This window comes from Esox lucius, chromosome 22, assembly GCF_011004845.1.
Source record: "Esox lucius isolate fEsoLuc1 chromosome 22, fEsoLuc1.pri, whole genome shotgun sequence".
Taxonomy (NCBI): Eukaryota; Metazoa; Chordata; class Actinopteri; order Esociformes; family Esocidae; genus Esox; species Esox lucius.
This window is the reverse complement of record NC_047590.1, coordinates 5,600,829-5,620,498: the sequence shown is the minus strand read 5'-3', so window position 1 is coordinate 5,620,498 and position 19,670 is coordinate 5,600,829.

The following is a 19,670-nucleotide window of genomic DNA, read 5'->3' as shown; positions in this document are numbered from 1 at the left end:
TCTGAATCTTCACCCTACTCTTGGCCTCTTATCTAAAGCTTATTGACACCAATAGTTTTTCTGGACAATAGCCTTAATTAAGACACACATCCCAGTGACCCCAGGTTGAGATGTGGTAATGGATGTTTGCCAGCGGACCTTCCAATCGGTCGCGATCCCGCCGTGGCCAGATTAAGGCACGCGGCGATGTGTTCAAGCTAAACTAAGTAACCAATAGTCGATTCGGGCCTGCCAAACAAACACCGCACAGAGGACGGACAGGCAGCCAAGGGCACATCACTAGCGCGCACTCGTTAACGGGCACTCGTTAACCGGCGCCCTGGTGTGTGTCCTGGAGAGAGACGGATTGAGAGACATGGACAGAGTAAGGGAGAGAGATGGAGACAGGCAAGAAGAAGAAGAAAAAGAGAGAGAGAGAGAGAGACACAGAGGCGGGGAGGGAGAGTCGGAGATATGGATATGGGCAGAGATTGTGAGACTGAAAAGTGATGGAAAATGGAGACTCAAACATTGCTGAGTCATGATTGGTGATTTATATTCACGGTAAAACCCAATTATGCATGCTCCCTAGGTTCTACCTATGCAGCATGCTGCACACAATTGTTAACTGAATGTCACAGTCGTTTTGAACTAGAAGTTTTACAAACATGTAACAGTGTTCTATTTATAGCGGCTTTGAAATAAATGTGACATAAATGGGCGTGCACATACCCGAGTCACACCAGGGTATTAAATGCATCTCAATGTGGAAGCTAACATTGTGGAGCAGCACAACATGCCTAGTTCCAGGTGTTATTTGAAGTCAAGGAATTGAAACATCTGCATTTTGACGACTATTTCATTTCTTTCAAAGGAAGCACAGTGACTCAAAGAAATCTGGCGGAGTTGGTCCGGGGTGTTGCATTTTATTACTTTTTTATAGTGTGATTAAATCACAGTAAATGTAGTGAGTATGTGTGTGTGTGTGTTTGTGGTTGTGTGTGTATGAAAATAAATTCATTTCCTCATGATAACCAGCATACATCAATGCGATTACATTTTTAAATTCATGAATAACATCTGTGTAAGAAGCCTCCTCATGGAACCAGATAGATAATAGTCTTGTCAATGACAATTGTCAGACAGGCATTGGTATGCAGCAAATCAGAGGGCTGAAAGTCACTTTAAAATGTCTCCCACAAACATGGCCATCCCCATCTGACACTTGACTTATCTTAGAAATACAGCAACAACCTAAAACCTATGAATGTTTTTCCCACTATTTTTCCCAACCCTGTAGACTGACATGTTGCTATAATATATTGCTGTCTGATTTCAGCCGCATAATAATGTTCTTTGTGTATGTGCGTGTGTGTGTGTGTGTGCTATTTGTGCACGCATGTGTGGGTGTGTGCGTGCATGGGTCTTGATATATGTGTAAACTTAAACTAAACTTTAACCTCAATTTGAACCAATCTGTTGGCATGCAGATATACCATTTCGACATCTGCAACAACTTTTAATTTGTTTGGTTATTCAATGAAGAACCAACTTTTCCCTCAATTAACTACTCAAAGGTTATTATGAATCTTATTTGGGGAATTTCTTTGATGTTTCACACAGTTTTATTGACTGATCTGAGTACTGCGTAATTACAGTAAATACAGAGTTTTGCAAAATCTGGCATCTTTGATCAATAATCCTTTTTTAATTACTTTAACAAAGGGTGTTACAGCCTGAGCCTTTTCTAGTAATGGCTGATCAATAACTTCTAACAATGTCATATGATAATGAACAAGTGTTCTTGCCTTATTTTCTCAACTCTAGTATTGCTTGTGTTGAGCAAGAATCACGGTCCATTCTCTCAATGTCTAAGAGTAGAACTACTGGTGTATTTGGACTTGTTCAAACCATGATTGCACAATATCTTTTGGTGAATATACCCCAATTCAGGCGCTTTTACGTCATTTGATCAGTAGGACAGATCAGTATCCAACTCTGATTTACTACACGAACACAAAACCTAATTTCCAAACCAGGCTTTCTGCATACCATATATTACATGTTTGCAATTTTTCCCATCAGTGACGCCCTCAACCTTAACACACTGAAAGAGAGAGAGAGCCATGCCAGTCCTCCATCCTACAGTAAGCACTAAACATTCCCACTTAGTCTTTTCAGAGTCCTGTCGAGCAGCTAATAAGATCTCTGCCCTTGGCACTCCAATCCCCTTATGTGATTTCAAAGGGAAAACACATGCCATGTCAGCCTCTTCCAGATGTGATTGTCTTATCTGGATAGGTAAACAGGCAGGGGATTTAGTAAACATGAAAGTAACATTTCGCTGAGCCACTGAACAAAGGTGTGAGGGAGGTCAATTTTGCCTGCACATTGCATGTGTGTCTCAGGGGTGAATTGGAGGTGAATCCATTCATTCTGTGGTCTGCGAAGATGTTCGTCACTGATGAATAGAAAGTATAGCTTCCACTAACATTGAATAGCGACTCACATAAACAAGTGCAGCGGTATCTTGGAGAGACAAAACTAAGTACCACCCACAATCAATGTTTTTATATTATAAAAAACAGTTATGACGTCAAAACCATAAGCACTTACTTTCAAATTCGCTGATTTCTTAAGTCCATGGATTTTGAAGATACTTGTTCTTGATGAAGAGAAAGTAAACAAACCGTCATCAGCGACTCACGTAGGAACTCCTTTGACATCCCTATAACATAAACATTGAACTTTAAATGTGTCTTCTTAGGCTTTGCAGATACTTTGCAATTAAGTTCTACATCTTGTTGCCCTTTCCACACAGTTCTCAACATAAAAAAATTCAGAAAGCAAGACAGTTATGCAGGTTTTTCATTCTCTCACAATACATTTGCCCATGACCTGATTCGTGTGAAAATGCACAAATTGAAATCATTCATTTTCTGCATTTCTGTACATTTCAGTGAGACTGAAGCTGCTGTGGTATATTTACTCGAAGGTACTACATCGGACATGATTTTGTTACTGTTACACAGGGGGTTTATTAATGGAGTTCTAAAATGTAAGTTACTTTACATTGCTTCCGATAGGAGCCCTGCTCACTTTCATTAAAGGGCGTGGGGAACTTGGCGGTCACGAGAGAAGCAGCACTCATGCGGTTGTATTGACTGAAATATTGTGAGTCATGATCCACATAAAACCTCCTGGAAATCTGACTCTTTGCATTATTACACCATTCATTTCGCACACAGGGGATTTTTAGACCCACTTCAACTAAGGTCTGTGTTTTAGAAGGCTTCCGCCACCTAAGCGTTTTGATAACTTTGTAAATATCTATAGGACAAGGTGAATATTATCAACATTATCACAAATTTGTTGAGTGAATTGATGCAAATATGTTAACTAACATTATCTTGTCCTGAATAGAATAACAGGCATAATTTCCAGCTTGCTTTTGGATTGTTTTGCACAGTGATTTTGTGTGGCTTATAGATTTCAAAACGGGCAGGAGAAGCTATTTCAAAAGTGACACATTCCTGCCTCACATCAGGGCCAGATTTTGTCAAAAACATGCTGAACGCACTACCAGAAAATATGCACTTCTGCCTTGTTTTAGGTTGTTCTGCTCAGTCGCTTTGATTGAAACTGTGGATAACAGTTTTGTTTCACGTTTTAAAAGAAATGGTTACAAGTTACATTTCCAAATAACCAGGAAATGAAGATTGAGAAAACTTCTCTTGACCTGCGATTAGAGTTTTGCCTTTCTATTAAACAATGCAAATGGAAAACAAAAATGTTTAGTAGCCCCTCTCTTGTCAAGATAATTGATGTGTAGTAAACGACCCCCTCAACCCATTCTATTAAACTACAGATAAAACGTCTTGGTAAGCAAGTAACTTTGCTCCTTCATCTGCGCATATATGAATAAAGGTTCACTCTTTGGTATGTAGACATGCCACATACCACACACATTGCTATGTTATCCGCAGTCAGAATTATGCCAAAAACAGGTTGAAACCTACATTTTAGCAAGCATTTTCTCACTAAAATGCACGAAAATGCCCACAATCCATGTCATTATCTTTTGTATGTTTATGTGCAAACAGTTTTGAGAGCATGTTGGAAATAGATGGGTAAAGTGACAACTTTCATCGATAGGCAGATTGGCAGAGCAGCATCACCTCTTGATATATCGACCTGCAATTCTGCATAGGGAATTAGCTAATTATCCTGAATTGACTGCAAAGCTGTTTGTAGGTGTTAGCATATTGCTTATTCATGTGAACGCCTTGCACAGACTCCGATTCACAACTCGTGACGCTTTTTTCACACACACACACACAAAAAAAAACATGTCAGCCAGTAATGACGTTCTCCAACTCCGACGATGTCTTCTATTATCATTTGCCTTTTATTTAACCGAGTCTTCTACGTAACCGCAACCATTGTTCCATGCTGGAGCTGCATCGCACCTGATTTCAATGCTAATGTACATTATATGAGTAAGCGAGGAGGTAAGCCCTATCTAATGTATGTCTCAATTAGCTCCATCAGTTTGGTTTCCATGGTAGCCTCCCTCCACTAGTGAATTACAGGAGAACCCTAAGATTAAATGCAATCAGTGTTGTAGTTAGCACAGGCGTCGCACTTAGTTATTGTTTGGGAGTGGCTACTTAGGGTAAATGGCTAATAACACTTAGGCTTACATTTGATCCCTTACCTATATATTTATATGCTAATTGTGAGGTGCAGAGCAAGCAATTTATAATTCCTTTCTTAGCATTTTTCTCTCTATTAGTTTCGCCGAACAGGCAACACCTTCTCATTCTCTGGTACTGTCCGTTTTCTAACACTCAGTCATCTCAGTTGTGAGTTTGCCTGCAAATCTTTGGAATTAATGCATTGCTTAGTGGTTCGGTTTGATCCGGGACCCGACCGCGCGGGTGAGTGCAAGGTGTCCGCTGGGGACAGACATAGACCAGCGGAGCCCTGGAAAGATGAGATTCAATTAAGTCAGGGTTTTCATCAAGGAACTCAGTCTTCATCATTGTTTCCAAAATCAATAGGCATTAAATGAGTCGGGGGCTTCCATGAATTAAAGCAACCCGGTTGCAATAAACCCGTGCTTGGACATTGTAAAACTGTCTCCACACCGCCTGGGGTTTTATGCTGCAAATTATCACACACTCCATGCAAAGTGTGCACAGTGCATTGCGTGGCTCGTGGAGCTTGATGACAATTGCGGCATCTGATAAAATAAGAGGATAGCTAATCGTTTTTTTACATTTTATTAGTCGCTGACTGGCTTGATGTTTTCATAATCGTGTAACAATTATGATGGGATGTATGGAATGTGGATTTTGTTCAGCACATCACTTTTCTGGAGCTGTGTGTGAAAGAGAAATATAAACCTTATAGTTCACTGCTAATGCACTTTGGAAGTTAATTTATTATTTATTGTTTGATAGGCTACTCGCTAGCTAGTAGGCTCCCAATTTTATGCCAGGTAGGGTATAATTATTGCAAGTACATAGCTTCTCCCTAACACATTGCTACTAATATAAGAGGAAGATTTGCAAATACTGCATCTGGAACCAGGTTTAGGGGGTAACACAGGCTACTGTAGCTGGCTTTCTTTTTATTTCAACACAAACTGGCTTGCTTGCAACCAATATCTCTTCATTCCCCAAAAAAGCCATAAACCAGTAATATTTCAGAGCAATAGAGGAAGCTTAAATCAAGTTATTTGAGCCGATCAAAGGTCAACATGTATCCGTTAATGAATTAACCACCAGTGATAATATGACATGGTACTGGAATCTGGTCTTGTGGTCTAAACCACTGATATAATGACGTTTAATGTTAGTCCACACCTGTCCCCTAATGAAAACACAGCAAAGGAGACCCCGAACTGTTGAGCTGCGGAAATCCAATATCAAGCAAGAATAGGGAACATTCCACTTTCATGCTTACAGAGGGTTGTTAAGGTGATGCAACACAGTGGTAAAAATGCCCCTGTCCAAATCTCATTGACACATGTTGCTGGCATCAAATTCAAAATGGGCATGTGTTTTTTCAAAGAAAATACAATGTCTCTGTTTCAACATTTGTTAACTGGTCTTAGTACTGTTTTCAATGAAATACGGGGATACATGGTTTGCAGTCTGTTTTTTTAAGCTTCAATGACTCTACGAAAACAGTGTTTTCTCCCCCTCCCTCTCACAAAACTGAGTGTGTGGGGGCCCTGGATGAATTCCGTAAATAAAGACGTAAACATTGAGTAAACATTGTCGGTTATGAATTAATAACAACTACAGTACTCATTGTGAGAGGAGCCAGCTGATCTGCGCCACCACACCTACGATGCTATCGGAAGGCACACCTACGTATTGCCTAAGCCTGAAGACCCCCGGCTGTCCCCGTCTCAACCCAGTCCACATGGTCGGGCCGTCCATCCAGGTCCTGCTGTTCTGCCGGCAGTCGTGGATCCTGGCCAGGACCCAAATCCGCCAGGCGTAAGTGTGTTTGCTCTATGATCAGCCTGGCAGATTCAGTATGATCTAAATGGCAAACGTGATCCCAGAGCTTACTTGGGTCTCTCTCACTCTCACAATCAAGCAGAAACGGCATGCCTTACATCCATTGACTATTTCAGAGTATGCTGGTCATCTGTGAACGCTCGCACATCTCGGAAAAGTGCCTATCTAGACTCTATAAACCAACCTCTGCATTGCTTGCTTGTCAGGGGTTTTAGGCTGGGCAGGTACATATGCACTTTGGGCCATTGGCTGATCAAGGGGGCCATGAGGCCTTTATGAAATGAACAGAATCGATCGCATATGTGCACCCATTCGTAATGATTTATTTAGATGGAAGCGCAGCAAAAATCACACGCAGAAGTGTAGTTTTCATAACACACAATTGACTCTGCACGGCTGCGCACCGGAGGCACAGCTGACACGCTGAGTTGTGAGCGGTGCACGGTCAGAAAAAGCAAAGCAACTGTGTGACGGCAGAAAGCAGTGCCCGCCCCTCTAGTTCACTGTCAATAGGTCGGGACCACAGCAACAGACTTTCACAGGACAATCCGAGAGAGTTAGAGAGCCGGAGAGACATTATGGAAAAAGACAATGCAGGGTTTCTGGACCAGTCATATGTTAGCAGTTGAGGGATTTTGCATGGTTATTTTTGCCTTTCCGAGGTGAGAGAACAGCAAATCAAGTCTACCATGATCCTACTAAAACATCCCTTCCCAATGATCCTGTTTCGGAATCCGTTTCACTACATCACCACAGCCAGATCTGTCCGTTTCATATGGCTAAACATTGAATACTTCTGAATATCCTACATGAACACCAACTGGTGGTTGAACTTGACCAGTCAAGCTAAAGCTTAGCAGCCTACCCTCAAACTGTGTAGCTTCCCTCTCTTGAATCACTGACCTGTAAGACCTGGCCCTTTTTCTGACCTCCCCTGACTGCTTCTCTCTGCTTGACTCTGGTTAAGCAATGACATAAACACTGTAAGATACTGTGAAACTGATAGTAGTCATTCATGATTGACATTACTAACAAAAAAAAACATTGCTAACATTAGTCAAACTAACCACATTGCTAACAATCTCAAGTAGTATGTACTGCAGTGGTGTGCTAATGTTGCCCTTCTTTTTTAATTTGTAATTATTTATGTATGATGACGCATACATCTGCAAACTGATAGCTGGAGCCTTGCAAGTCATCTTGCAAATAAGATGAGGTTTGTTTTGTTCACTTCAGAGAGCTCCTGTAAATATTTTAACTAAAAAGAAAGTGCCATTACTTAGAGTAGGAGCATTGTTTTGTGGTACAACCAGAATGTGAGAGCAAATGTGCAAGAAGACCTTTTGGGACGGGCATAACAAAGCCAGTAATAAATCCCGAATGAACCCCTCCATCCTCCATTCCACCCTTGGCTTGCCCAAAAGAATGAACAGGCTTATTGATCTGATTTCCAGACTTGACACGTACAATACAAAACATGCCCTTGATTAAATGTTAAATTGGAGCTGACTTTTACTTCTGAAAACATTTATGAGGGGATTTGTAAGCGAGAATTTCATGCTTGTTTTATCAATTTTAAGGAAGGCCACAAGATACGTCGTTCAAGTCACGAGTGTGTTCCCCAAGTTGATGGATTCATCAAACCCCTTAGCCACTCTGTGTACGTTAAGAGTTTCGTCACACGTGACCACAGAGGGCACTACAAGCACATGCGTGCACGACATCTCACTAGTCCCAGTCCTTCCCCAACATACCTGTGTGCAACAGAGAAGAAAATAATAAACAGAAAGGACGGACAGGGCACCCATACAAACAATAGATAAGTAACTCTACATTTCCCTCTAAATAATGGAACTTGTTGCCAGTATTGTTTGAATCGTGTGTGCAGGGAGTGCAAGGCCGGCCTGTGTGTTGAAACAGACTGACTGTGCATCGTCTTACCAGATGCAGCCCACAGCCAGCAACAAGGGTCGGAGACGTCTCAAGACAGTCTATGAAGAGTCAGGGTCTCAGAGCCCTTCGGAAAATGCGCAGGAGCTCCCGCTGCCCTGGCACCAGAGGAAAACCGGTTCTGTCCGAGAGGCCAGAGAGGGCAGAACTCAGTTCTATGGCTGGGATGCAGAGTTTGAGCACGCCAAGAACTAGAAAGGGGTAGCTCTCCTTGCTTCTCAGCAGGCAACCGCCATGGTCTTGAGGAGCGTGCAAGCTTTGAGGCTCCAAAAGATTATGTTGAGCCCATCTCTTAGGCGTACCCGCTAAACCGTTCAGCTTTCTTCCATAATGCCTGTCCAGCCATGAGCTCAGGATGGTCAACACATGCAAGGTTCACGATCACTCACCTAACGACCTCTGTTGGCTTGGCAAGTCTCTGAAACATATGAAGGAGTGGCTGGATTGCTATAAGATCAGTAAATCCCTGCTGACAAAGACGCCCTCCCAGTCCACGGTTGATCTGCATCTCCCACGGGGGCTTCCCAGCCGCTCGCCAGAGAGCAACACAGTCAAGGCTCAAACCCAGAGTGTAGTGGTCAGCTTGCTGCAGCGCCATCTAGGAGGCTATAGTTCAACTCCGTTGTGCTTCTCTGTTTCGCTATTCTGTTAGAATGAACCTAGTAACGTTCAGTTGAACTACCTGAGACATATGATAGAATAACGGACCAAAATACTATTAAAATGGATTAGTTGAAAATGTTCTATGACTCCCTAATCACAATCAAATGACTTGTGCAAGGATGGAATAGAGAAATACATGTAACATAATTGTCAAAAAAAGAAAACAAAAACAAGGACCATGTGGTTTGTCTGGGTAATGAGGATATTTCAAAGCGGCGGGTTGATGCATTTAGATCAGAGGATTTCTGTTTATAATACATTCACAGCCCATGTCAAACAGCGGAACTGCTATGAGAAATTATCAATGAAAGAAGTATGTTCCATTAGAGCGCCGTTGTTTGTGGATGCACACCTGCATATTCTGGAATCCAGCTATCGATATTGATAGATTTCTGTGCAAGAGGAGTATCCACCAAAGCTGTTTCCCTCTTTGACTGTCTAAGCTGCAGCTCAGTGATTATGTAAAGGCTAATTCGTTATACTTGTTTCATGTCCTTCTACAGTTCATCAAACGTATGTTTAGTAACAGGTACAATTGTGTACAGTGACTGCAATCCACCAAATGTCATGTTGATAAGGTAGTTTGAGCAGATTTATAATTGTATGCAATTTTACATGGGTGAAATTTCCCCTACAGTGCCTTCCCATAGTATTAACTAGTGTTCACAAAGCAAATTCCTGCAAAGCCTATTACCCCAAGCCATCAGTTATTTTGCAAAACAACTAGCTTATCTTGTCTGTGTGTTGTTTCTTCTCACTATCTAGAAGGTATCCGTTTTATAGAAGCAACAAAACAAAAGAACTGATGGAGACCTTCAATTAGAGGACAGAAAAATCCATGCACTAGGCTTTGTGCTTTCATGGGCGTGAGATTTAAGTGAACATTACAACATTTTGGATATCAATTACCATTTTAAGTGTAACTCAATTTTATTTAACTTTACACCCAAGCATTAAATATTGTACATGAGTCAGGAAGAAAAATCAACTAATAAACAATTGGCTCATAATGATTTAATCCGCCGTCCAGGTGAAAAATGTATCCTAATGAATTGTTTAGTTTAAATTAGTGGTGTTGATGCTTGGCAGGAGAAAAATATTGTGTTTTTTTTTCTCCAAATCCTGACACATGACGAAAACACTTCATCTCACACTTCCCATCCCTGCTGGCAGATTCTCTCAGTTTACATGCAGAGTTGACCCGCGGGAGATCACTAAAACGATTACATCATCATCATCGCCACACAAACACACCCCCCCAATGCAACGTGTTGACTGGGTCTTGCTTGTGCCACAGCAAAGTCTCTGTGACGACGGGCAGATACTCTTAGAAAATGGAGACCCACATAGGGATCTTTGGTTTGTCCTCAAAGGGGGAACAGTTTTCTGAGTGATGTGGAATCCTTTGAGTGCTTTAAGTGAACTCTTGGTTTACAGGCCACCTCAGAACCCCCTGTCACCCCCTAATTCTACACCTCTGCCTGTATCTAACATTTAATCTGCCCTTCAGGCACGAAGAGGTATAACTTAAGGTTACTCTGCAAGACATTCCACAAGTAGGGGTCACAGTAGCTGAAAGCAGTTTTTCTTAACTCAGAATAAGCCCATAGTACCTTTAGTACTTCTCAGGTCTTTAAAGAGTGTCTGATTACTTCTGTTTTTCCAATTCATTTTTCATGTCAAATATTTTGGAAGTTTGTGAAGGCCAGCCTTGTATTTGAACATTAACCAATATCTGGCCCTTGTGGAAGCCCGGGAGTCCCAGCTTAACGATCTCTATAGCGGACAACGATTTCTGTGAACATTCCCACCAGTATTAAAACATAAATGGCACGATGGAATATAAAACAAGCCGATACATTTATTTTTAAATGCTTGTTGAAATAGCTGCTGGGTTTGGATCGCTGCTGTTCAGGTGTAAAGTGTGCAACACACCTGTAAGTAAAGAGGCAAACGAGAATGGACGAGGAGGTTCGGCAGCAGGTACATGAGAAAACTAAAACAGAGGCAGATAAGCAGCACTTAGCAACACAAAGAGTGCTTAGATGGCAGAGGGGTCAGTTTGCTCTATGGGAAAGCCTTCTGGGTAGTATAGGTAAATGTGTTAGTCAACTGATTTTTTTCTAATGTGAATTTGAAAACATTAGACTTAATTGTACCTGCATTAAGCATAAGTTGTTAATTTAAGTGTTCCCAAAATGTACCCCTCGGACACCTTTCATAATATTTGATGATATCATCTGAAAGCACACATTGTTACTAAACCAGTTGCATGATGCCTGTTTGAGGCCTATTACAGACAATGGGTAAGTAAGGAATCACCATATGAAACAGTAGCACTGTGATTTTGATCATCCTTTTTAATGTAACACTGAGAACAAGCTGAAACTGTGAAATGAGATTGCCATATATTGTGAAAGGAATTTGATTGTATTAGTTGCAAAATATCCGGCAAATAAAATTTAATCATCCACCTTTTAGGTCGTCTAGGAAGTGTGAAAGTTCAAATGATGAGGATGACACCAAAAAAAGAATGTCTACAACCGTCAGGGACGTTTCTAGGATACTGAAGATTTTCCTCTCCTGGAGACATTTCCAGGAACTAGATATTTTCAAGTGGCCAACTTGTGCTAAATGGCAAGTAATTGTTTTAACAATTTAAAGGATGTATAGGAGACCAGAAGATTTTGAAGATTTCACAGTCTTATCAAAACTAAGCTTAGTATTCAGCATTCTTAGAGAAATACTAGTTCAGGCAATACAGTATGCTGGTTTAACTTTTCTAACAACGGCTAAACTGTAGATTCTTAAAGTTCTAAGATACGGTCAACTGAATGCAAAATCAGTACAGTTTGCCTTAGGCCAAGCTATATTTAATTGATTGTAATTTGTCTACAGACTCACACATATACTGAAGTTGCATTTTGATCGTAACATACGTAACATTTTGATCCTTCTATACGAGGCACGCTCGTCAGCAATGGTATTGGACGCATTTGAGGTTTGGAACAGAGCCGACTCGAATTCTGGGACAGGTGAGATGCACGCAAGGTCACTGAAATAAAGATCATGCAAAGATCGTCCTAATTGAAATGCTTAAAATGTCTCCTGACATTACAGACATCATCGTGACATACGGTGTTGCTGTATTCCCCCTGCTACACCATTTGCACTAAATCTGAAAGATGATAGCTAGTTCAGGATAACATATTCCAAAACCAATCTGGTGCATATTAGCTTTTCCACACAATGATTGTTACTGCACTGTCACCACTCAGAGATCCACAATTACAGCGGCCGCATATGTTGAACGTTTTTGGGCAAATACCATATTCAATGATGTCGCTGATGGCAGACTTACCTCATCACCAAGAATGAAAGAATGGACAGCAATTATTTCCTGGTACTGCAGAGCGAGTGCTGCTTCGGGTGATTGCCTAATGGGGTATGAGTACTTCCCTGGTGTGGATAATACAGTATAACAGCACTAGCAAAGTAGGTATGTGGCAATTCAGTTAAGAACCGTGAACAGTACCATCAACAGCGAGGGTTATCTTACTCGTGTTGTTGAACATGTCTCTTTAACTAAGTGATCCAATTTCAAATAGACTCCACACTGCCAATGCATAGTTTCATTTACCAGCCCGCTGGTACTTTGACGTCATCTGCTAGTTCAGTGAGTGATTAGGGCACTGCAGACCGTATGGAAACAGGTAACTGTCAAAGGCCAGGTAGCCCATTCCAGCCAATCAGATTGTGCCTATCTCAGAACTTTTCTAATAAGATGTTGTTAGTGACCTCATTTTGTTTAGCCACAATTTCACTCACAACATGGCTATTGTTAAATGAAAGATACCGCTGATTCTCTATCTCTCTCTGCGTGTGCTTTTCCCTTTCTCTCTGTCTCCTCCCCCCAGCATATTTAAACCTGCAACCGCAACTAGATTAGAACCATTTAATTATACTTAACCTTTCAATCTTTGCTACTATCTAATAAGCCTCCTATGACGAGGCTGTGATTTTGAGATAAGTGGGTCTTAAAATCCTATAGCCAAATGTGGAGGGTGACCTTGGATTCTATAATGATATATTATTTTAAAATCAGGGAATAATTGAAGCTGTACCAGGAGGCAGTTTTTGTTCTTTTTCCGCCCATGTCCCTGAATGTGAATAATCTCAAACTGAAATAAATATTTTCGTTCTCTCCCATGGCTTCGATCCATCTTGACTGTTCACAGAGACACTGGAATGAAGAGGCTATATTGATTCAACGTCACAACCTTTTCTTCCAGTTTCATAACATTCGAAAACATTCACAAATAGGTTTAATAAACTGGAAGCCCAGGCAGTTTTGGGATTAGAAAAAGCCCGGCGCCAGCCATGCAAATCCGTAAAAAGTGCCTAGCCGCTACAGATGAGAGATGCAACACGAATAATGAGAACTCAGGGGCTCGGAGCATCAGCTGAAAGGATGCAAAAAGAGTTGGAGCATTATGACTTTCACACCGGCTGGTGAAACAGTGTGTGTCAGGAGTTTATCAATCAATCTGGGGTCAGAGTTCAGCGGGACCCGGTGCAGTGGGTCAGCAATTGGGCTGTGGAGACAACAAATGCTACAGCTACAATGCTGTCTAGACGGGCAGTGGCGTCTGACTTTGGATGTCAACAGGACCTGGGACAGGAAACGCTAGTGGATGGGAAACTCCAAAAACACAAATCACACAATGTACAGTACCGGTCCAAAGTTTGGACAGTCTAACCCAGTCGAGTGAACCATTTATCCTTGCCAGCACGAAAGTGTCATACAGTAGAGCAAACAGTGCTGTGATAAAAGGTTCTGATCACAGCCCTCAAACTCCCTGCTGCAAACTTCATGTGGCATGGGGTCTATTCATTTCATCGCATCAACAAGTCAAATTCAGAGGAATGTGCAATATAGTCGATGTGTGATGAAGCTAAACAACAGGTCTTCCAGTGGACTTGCAAAGGCATTGGTTAAATGGCTAGCACACACACACACACACACGTACACACACACACGTACACACACACGTACACACGTACACACTTTTCACCAATGTCCAGGACGTGATACTGAATTGGTGTACATTCGTGTTCGTGATTTATTCATGTCTTCTTACAGTGCCAGAAATACTCCATTTTCTAATACATATATAATTTAAGGACAGGCCTCTCTGGACCGATCTCAACAGATTGTGGTCTGAAAAATGCATGCAAAACCACGTTCGTGGTGTGCGTGTGTGTTTGTCCGTGTGCGCGCGTCTTTTGTGTCTTTGGGAGTGTGTGAGTGTGTTCCCTAGACACACAAGTAGAGTGAATGTCCTTCAGACCTCTCTATAATGGATAATATATCAACCAAATCCCAGTAAACACACCTGTTTGTTGAGAATTGTTTTTGGGCGGGAAGGTCTGACATTGCTATTTCTCAGAGAAGCCAATTCTTCCACCGTCTTCCAGTACTGAGTTCGGCATAATCAGTACATGTCTTCACCTGTTTTGAAAGAAAAGTAAAACGTGCACATTGCGCTTGCCAGTAGAATTTGTTTCACGTCCGCATGTGTGATTTTATCTGAGGTGTTAATATGCCCCAGACACGCTGTGTCGGCAGGAGCGCTGGAATCGACGCTTACACGACCCCTTCTCTCTGCTACTGCCGCGCAGCAAGGCCTTTGTGCCCCCCATGCCACACTCCGACAGCCTCTCTCGCAAGTCATGTCCAGGACCTGGGTAAGCATGCTGCTAGAGGCTCAATAAATAGAAGGCTAAGAGAATAGAGCTTCACTCACCAGACCTTGTGCTTTGAAATCATGGATGGTCTAACCAGGGAAAACAGGGACGTGTCCCAATTAACCTGAGCAGGCATCCAGCACGATGTGTGACCTTTCCTGTCACGCTAATACAAGGGAATCCCTGGGAAGAACACTGGTCTATATTTTATGTGTTCTGACAATGGTATATTCATTAATAATATAATTTTGCTTTTCGTCTGTGTTTCTCACGGCCTGTTAAGCTCATAATAATACAACTGTGACGGGAGAAACATGCTGAAAAGTCAATATAAATAAGTCCCAAAGGTGCCATGTTTTATCTTAGCTTTAGCTTTATAATCTGATGTCAATGTCTAAATAAAATTCTTCATAATCCCGTGTTGCACAGCGCCTCGGTATTGGCTCGCTTAAGAATAAACTCTGGTGTATGGACGAAGATAGGTGGAAGACATATTTCTGGATGAAAAACCCCGGTTCACTTACTCCCAAACCCTAAATAAATGGTCCTGTTTGGATTAGCGCATGGGAGGGGAAAAGCAGGCATATTTATGACTCTGCATGGTGATTTATAGGACACAGAGGTTCTCTGTCTGTACTCGTGTCTGAATCATCAGTTTCAATATGACCTGTGGAATATGGATATTTAATTTTCTATTCATTTATATGATCTGTCTCGCCGACTTTTGGATGTCACCTTATTACAGAAACTCTGAGCTTGGCTACGTGCTCTGTATCCAAAACTAATCAAATTTTGCTGACAAAATGATCTGTCAACAGAGTGATTTTGTGAAATACTCACTGCCTAGTGTCTAGAAATTAAGCTTGCCAGTCTTCTTAGACAAAAAAGTTTTATGCAGAATATAGTCTTCGCTAAAAATATACTTCAGTATGTACATAGACATCCATACCAGGCCATTCTCCTTTTTACCACTGCTTTACCGTCCAGGATATCACGAGGGTCATGGTTGGTAAGGGGCATGCTCACTCACTCAAAGAGTTTTGCAGGTTCATACACCACCTAAGTGAGTCGCTAGAGTAAGATGAGAACAGGAAATCCCAACTACTAATTCTTTAGCCTTCCTCTTGGACAATTTGCATCAGCTATGGGGCTTCCCAGCTAACAGCGCTGTTAAGTAAACAGTGTTGGTCAGAATACTGCATCAAAAGATTGCCTCAGACCATTTTGCCACCAAGGGTGGAGATTTACATTATTTTTGTCCCTAGTTGGCCTTTAATGGTTAACAAGAGCGGGGCTGTACCAACACTATGAATCTGCAGATGCCCCTACGGTTGTTTTCATAGGAGTAGCTTAACAATGACACAATAATAGCATATGGCACTAGAAACTAAATTAAGAAAGTGCATGGAAGTGCTCCCTATACACAATTTAAACAGTGAAAAAGTTTTCTTGGATATAAAACAACAATTAATTAATCGCTTGTCATTTGATCCAACCCACAAGAGGGAAAAAAACCCTCAGCCTGAAATAAAAAAAAACTCCTTAGGAGTGGCTTTCTGATGTTCCCTAGCTGGAATGAGTGTGGGTGTTTGTGTATTTGCATGCATACATGCGTGTGTTTGTGTGTGGACACGTTATTAGTGAATAACGCTTCAGGAAATTAAACTGGGCTTTTCGTCATTCATGAAGTTAAAATTAATTTCTCGTAATCAAGCAATATGTCATCTTTCAAAGGTTGCATTTCAGCGCGAACTGTCAACCTTGGACCACAAGATGACGAAATAGATTTATAATTAATTATTTATCATCGATCTTTATTCTATATCTATATTCTAAGAAGACTAACCAAGTATTTCAGTGAAACACCCAGACTGGTATTAGAGTAAATTGCACTGGTGCCGCAAGTCTGCTGTGATTTTGACGTCAAGCCACTCGCATTTTTCACACATCCACAAACCTTCCCCAGCTAATGAGGTTCTGTCGACGGTGTTCTCCATTTCTCCGCATTCCAGACCTCCCCCCCCCACCTAACTCGAGGGCCCTCTTGGCACACGGCCACACAGGTCGGTCCGCTGCAGAGTCATCTTGGCTCAGGACTGCGGGACCGTGCACAAGCTTTTCCCTTTGCATTTGTTCCAGTAGCCATCGCGTTGCTGCCACAGGGAGCCCCGGGACCCAATCCGAGGCTTACGACCAACCCGTGTTGCGTTACCTGATTCTACACCGACCCGCCTGCAGCAATCCATGCTGAGAGGGTCCATTCCTTGGTCTCGGACGTTTACCCTGTTAATAAGATGCACGCGTGTCTCTGCGTGTCTCTGTTTTCTGCTTTGCTGTGTGTGTGTGTGTGTGTGTGTGTGTGTGTGTGTGTGTCTGTATTACCGTATTAACACAGGAGGCAATCTTTCTAAGACGTTGAGTGTGCAAGGGCCATAACGTCCTATCCACCGCCGTCGTGAAATCACACGTGTGCGTGACTGTGTGTGCGTGTGTGTGTGGGTGTGTGTTTCCGTGATATTTCTTCCAACATCGCGTGACGTGTCATACAACGCTTTCCTTTTCCTCCTTCTGTTCCTCCCTGGTGAAATGCGTCCCTGGGTGTGCGTACGTGCCTGATATCTGTGCCGCGCGTGCGTCCCGCGCGGTTTTTCTCGTGCTGCATTTTTCATAACGCAGGTTTGGTGAAGGCTGCTTGCTGCCGCTACATCCAATTTCCATGGGAAGGTAATCATTGCTGGGCATGAAGAGCACAGGGGGGGCCTCTGTTCAGGGCTTCCATAACGACGCCAGCACGTTCAGGGGGATAGGGGGTGATTTAATTGTCAATTCTACCTGGAGGTTATCCTGTTATGCGCGGTCGCCGCGGAACTCGTGCTGTGTTGCGACGCGGCACGAATATGCAGATCTCCGTAACGATGCCAGTGACAGGCACAGGAAGAGCCAATGAATGGTGCTCATTTTCAACGGATTGAAATTGAGCCGTTTTGAACGAGTTCAATTGTCTCTCTTGGGAGTTGTTGTATTGTCTCTCTTTTGCGAGAGGTGTGTGTGTGTGTGTGTGTGTGTGTGTCGTTCGTGAGCTTGTTTGCCCCTGAACAGGTGAGTTGATGGCTAATGACCAGATAGGAGTGCAGAAGTTGTCACCGACAACCAGACTATATTGAGAGCCTGTAATGTGCACCATTGACCGGTTGTACACAGAACAGACTCTGTATTGTCAAAAGCATAATTCCACTGTAGTGGTTCCTTTACATTACTTTATTTAACCTTTATTGCATGTCTGGGCCTGTCAAAATGGCTGGCTAGACAATGTTAATGGAATACAGCCATAAAAACATAACATTTAATGGAATATAGCCAGACATTTCTGAAGAATACAATTTAATGGAGCTATATGTTGAATGTTTGCATTGTGACTTTTGAAAATAATTACATTACATTCCTTGTTGTGTCCTCTAAAAAATGGATTTTGCCCTGATTCCAAAATAACAGACACACATTAAAGGCAGGTTTTGCAGACACAGATCAATCCTTTTTCTGGACTAGAAAATCAATATGGAAATACAGAATTAGAATTAGTCTAGTAAAGACGATATGTACTGTATATAGACCAACTTTCTGCGTAGACCAACTATGTATACAGACCAACTATCTGCATAGACAAACTATGTACAGTGGATATAACAAGTCTACACACCCCTGTGTAAATGTCAGGTTTTTGTGATGTCAAAGAATGAGGTGGCATAATCTAAAATAATTTATTTGTGGGGCTGCTGCAGTTAGCGAACAATATCGTGCTTAATCTCAACAGCATTCGGGCAAAGTTATAATTCACACTGGGTGTAACTTTTAGCTTTTTGAATGAGCAAAATTAGTTGACCTTTGAAGTCACTAAAAAGAGCTGAATGTCAATCATTACTACGTTAAGTTCAGTAAAAGACTAAATCCAGCAAATATGCTCACACAAGGTTGGGTAGTGAGTGGCTTTCCAGAAACAGAGTTCCCAAACCCTGCCCACTTTATCAGACAGTTGTGCTTAGTAGACACACCATCTGAAGATTGTACATACATAAACATGACCAAACATGTCCAGATTAATCTGTATCATTAAGAAAACATTGGAAATCATGTTCATGGATAATATCATAATGCCAGTGTAGATGTGCCTAAACTACACTGTTGCTAAAAACTCACGTTTCAAAATTGTCAAGGTGACTTATATTGGAGTTGAGAAACAAAGTTGAGCTCGGGTTTTGTTTTTTTGTGGACCCCCAGAAAGAATAGCTGCTGCTCTGACTTCATCTCATTTTATTTCAAATGAACTTCTACATTTTTAAAAGTGTATTTCCACCCTATAAAATAATTACAATGCTCACTGTGTAGAGATCAGTCATGCTGCTTTCCACATGGTGCTCACTTTAAAGCACTTTAAGAGGAAAGTTCCTTTTATTTTTGCATAGACTGTGACATGCTGACCAATAGTAAAGCTACAGGAAACTATGCCATGAGGTGGCACAAAGGATTCTGGCCAATACTACAGTACAACCCACATACAGTTGGAAAGCATATTTCCAGAGGACCAGCAGTCAATCAGTCAATCAAATGTATTTATAAAGCCCTTTTTACATCAGCATTTGTCACAAAGTGCTTTTACAAAACACCCGGCCTGAAACCCCAAGGAGCAAACAACAAGTGTTGAAGCACAGTGGCCAGGAAAAAACTCCCTAAAGGGGCTGAAATTTAGGAAGGCACCTAGAGAGGAACCAGGCTTGGAAGGGTGACCAGTTGTCTTCT